The sequence below is a fragment of the Pseudophryne corroboree genome, chromosome 10 (genome assembly GCF_028390025.1).
Source record: "Pseudophryne corroboree isolate aPseCor3 chromosome 10, aPseCor3.hap2, whole genome shotgun sequence".
Classification (NCBI taxonomy): domain Eukaryota; kingdom Metazoa; phylum Chordata; class Amphibia; order Anura; family Myobatrachidae; genus Pseudophryne; species Pseudophryne corroboree.
In genome coordinates, this window is record NC_086453.1 from 251588627 (window position 1) to 251593003 (window position 4377).

Sequence of the window (4377 nt, forward strand, 5' to 3'; positions counted from 1 at the left end):
AGCAAAGAATGTCTCTTTGTTGGCGCACGTAGAATAATTTAAAAATTTAACTTTTAATAGATCTGTTAAGACTGTTCAAAAAATACGAAATCAGACATATACAATACAACGAATATTACGTTAACTACATACAGTGAGTAAATTGACTAAATAAAGTGAATTTTAAAACCAAGGCTCGCTACCTGTGTCATGTCTTATGTTACTTCAATTGTATTGGTATGATAAGGATCACTACGGATCTAAGTACTCCAAGATGATTGTTCAAATGAAAATGTAATCAGTCTATAAATTCAGTATCTGGACAAATGTCCAATTAATTCCTAGAGAGTTGCTGTATTGTGGTAAGTATACTGTGATAACTAATAGGAGTATAATATTATATAGTGATCACTAGGGATCCAAATACTCACACTTCACATACAGAAATAAATTGGCGTGTTTTAGATAATTGGGAATTCCCTCCATATAGTGTCACTTCATCAGTGACTTATGTAGTTAGATCATTCATAGATATGGTAATTTCCCACAACCACAAGTGATTCAGGTACACAAATATTCAGCAACTTATTAAATATAAATAGTTATATGCTGCCTTTATTAATGGCAGCTATGCAGTGTAAAGATATGTAACTGTTATTGAGTCTCTTATAAAACAGATACTTTCAGCAAATAGCTGTACCGTTTATTCTTACATATAGTGTAACTACTGAAATGAGACTGCATGTGTATATGTATTATGTTCACTAATGTAGATATATCCTGCAATGAATAGCTGCACCATTCACAAATGGACCTTAAGACATGGACCTTAAGACATAGCAAAAGATGTACTATTTAATGGTACTATATACATTACACTGTTTTAAGACTAAATATATATATATATATATATATATATATATATAAGAGATAAAGACAGCACTCAAAGCCATAATGTCAGATATATTGGTGGTGCAAGGCAGCAAAAGAGTATAAGAACACTTGCTTTCCCAGCACATTGGAAAAGCAAAAAAGCCAGCACTCACAGTTTGTGATGAAGAATTGAAGAGGATTTATTCCATTTCAAAGCCACATGTGTGGGTACAGAGTCACAGTCGCAGCCCGACAGCTGTTTCAACCAATTTAGGTTTTCCTCAGGGGCTAACAGAGCTGCATCTAGTGCATGAATATATACACATATTGGCGGCAAAAACACAAATCACCGTCACCCAGTGGGATGAGAGGGAGGCAGGACAAGCCCTGCGTGCGGCTCTCCCGTCTCGCCTGCTCAGCCGCAAGGTCGTCAAGATACACAAAGCCGGCGCCTATCATAGCAACGGAGCTGTAGCGCTGTGCGCGAAGGGGAAGGAAATACCAGCGCAGCCGGTCAAGAACATGCACATGGGCTAGAGACGGGGAGCAAAGGATCACACAATAATAAACACTCTTTAGTGAATACAATAGTAGATGGTGAATGATAAAAGAACGCTCTCTCCACTGTGTTGCATAGGTGACATATTGCTAGGAACCGGAGGCACCCAAGTGTCTATGCAGTGTGAATTATCTGTGCGGGGCCATGCAGCAGAGCCAGACTGTAGGTGGCCCATGATCAGAAGCCATAGCTCAAGGCACCCCATATCGGTGTCCCGAAGTCATTACAAACAAAGGCTATAAGCATAACTGCAGAATATCAGCTAAATAAGAAAAAAATGATTAATCATGCCCCACACTGTGCTCCACACCACAAAGCACTTGACATGCAGTAAACAAAAATAACAACAATAATACAACTGCTCATACAATAGTGCAAAAAGAATGGTCACCGGCAAACAAGCTGATATGCAACGCGGAGAGCTGGACGCACGGCGGTGTCCACAAAGAATAATGAACAGTAAACCAAGGTGGCAGATGGGGTAGGATGTAGCCAACACAAAAGCAGACTACCCACCGTATGCAGTGTCAAATGACATAAAGATGAAACCCATAATAGAGATAAAACAATAAAGTGAAGGAGTTAGGAAAGCACTGCTGGTACCCAGGCGTAGAACAGTGGCAAAGGCCAAGGACATGTGTAAATAGTCACAAGCTTATGTGGTATCAAAAAGAGAGATGACCAAAGCGCACCCAATTGGTAGACCACCAATTGGACTAAGGACTAAGTGAAACAGACACAGCACCCAGTATTCCCAGGTTGTCTCCAAAGCTGGTACTAACTGGGCCCAACACTGCTTAGTTTCCAAGATCGGACGGAATTGGACGTTGTCCAGTGTGGTATGGATGTAGAGATCACTTTAGAGCCACTTGTTAGGCCAGAAGGGTACTATACATTCTGGGGCCGCACTTGAAATTAGAAGATGAAAGCAAAGATAAAGACATGATAGGAAAAAACTTCACAAAAAGAGAAACAGTCCTGGCAAAAAGCTTGTAAACTGAATAATGCAAAATGACTGACACATGGCAGTGTCAGTCACCTAAACAGGGGAAGCCAGCAGGTGAAATAAACATGCATGACACACGGCGGTGTCTAAAGAAATAAAACCAAAAAACAGGATGGACAATATCACAGGTAACATCCCAAGCGAAAGACCTCATTGAGGCCATTGGGAGTCAGTGTGTTCAATCTTTGAATCCATTGGAGTTCTCTTTGCAGCAACAGTCTATCACGATCACCTCCCCGTTGTAGTGGTGGTATCTGGTCTATGATGCAGCACTTAAGTTGGTTAACCATATGGTACGCTTGTTTGAAGTGTCTTGCGACAGGTAAATTAGTGAAATCCTTCGTAGCATCTGTAGTTGTCATGCATTTTTTGATAGAGGAGCGGTGTTGACTAATCTGTTCCTTAAGCATTCTACTGGTTTTCCCAACATACAACCTATTGCAGGGACAATTAAGTACATAGAACACGAAGCAGCTGTTGCAGTCAAGTCTCTGTTTAATTGAATATTCCTTATTGTCAAAGGGGTTAGTAAAACGATTGCCTAAGGCCAGAAATGGACAGTTGAAACATCCCGTGCATCTGTAATCCCCCGGTTTTAATGTTAGCCAGTTAGACATTTTATTGGTCTTCCTTTGGGAAAAGTCAGTCTTGACTAAAAGGTCCTTCAAATTTGGTCCCCGTCTGTAAGCAAGTCTGGGAATTGTAGAAAGTTCTTTAGTGAGAACTGGATCACTCGCAATTATGTGCCAATGTTCCCATATTTTCTCACGGATGAAGCCAGAGGCTATGGTGAACATACTGCTAAAGTTCAATCTGTCCAATTTGTTCTCAACAGAAACATCTTTCTTGCGTAAAAGATCTCTTTAGTTTGTCCAATCCTGAATAGGGCGTGATCAATCTCTGTCCTGGGATAGCCTCTGTCTAGGAATCTCTGACACATGGACTCCAATGCAGCTGGTATTACAGCAGGATCCGAGGTGATCCGGATTACTCGTAGTAACTGTGAAAAGGGTAGCCCTCTTTTCAGAGGCACTGGATGAAAACTTGAGTGTAGCAGCAGAGTATTTCTATCGGAGTCTTTAGTGTAGATGTAGGTCAATAGTTTGTTGTCTTCCTTTTTGATGGAAACGTCCAAGAAGTTGATGTGAGTTTTGCTGAACGTCAAGCTGAATCTGATTGTGCCCAGAAGGGAGTTGAGTTCATTGACAAATGCCAAAAGGTTATCTTCACTGCCTTGCCAAATGAAAAATAGGTCATCAATGTAGCGTACATAAAATGACAAAAATTGACCAAAAAGAGGATTACCAGTAATATTCACCTTTTCGTAGACCGCCATGAATATATTGGCGTTAGAAGGCGCCATATTCGATCCCATGGCGGTCCCCTGCTTTTGTAGATAAAAGCAATTTTCAAAAAGAAAATAATTTTTATTAAGAATGACATCGATCAACAACAGCAAAAAAGGCACAGGTGGGGCAAAGTAAGCGTCATTGTCAGTGAGGAGCTCTCCGCATGCTTCCATCCCTTGTGTGTGCGAGATATTCGTGTAGAGACTTGACACGTCGAGTGTTACCAGCAAAATCTCATCCGTAATGTTTTGTACTTGTTCTAGTCTCCTCAAGAAATCTGACGTGTCTTTAATGAAGCTGGCCGTTTGCTTGACCAATGGCTGTAAGTAAAAATCAACTAGTTGAGACAAAGGCTGACAAAGGGACCCCCTGGCTGAGATGATGGGGCGTCCAGGAGGTTGAGTGAGAGATTTGTGGATTTTGGGGAGTGTATACAAAAAGGGTGTCCTAGGGTGTGCAGTAATCATGAAGTCAGCTGTGCTCTTATTAATGTAACCATTGTTAAGTCCCATCTGAATGATGGAGTCAATCTCAATTTTTTAAGTGTCCGTCGGGACATGGCCAAGCTTGTGATAACAAGTGATGTCTGCCAACTGGTTATTAGCCTCCAT

General features: G+C 41.0%; 1 pseudogene; it reads right to left on the reverse strand.

Annotated features, from left to right (window-relative positions):
• Positions 1-2144: 2144 nt before the first annotated feature.
• LOC134967171 (5S ribosomal RNA) lies at positions 2145-2264 on the reverse strand (annotated as a pseudogene).
• Positions 2265-4377: the final 2113 nt, after the last annotated feature.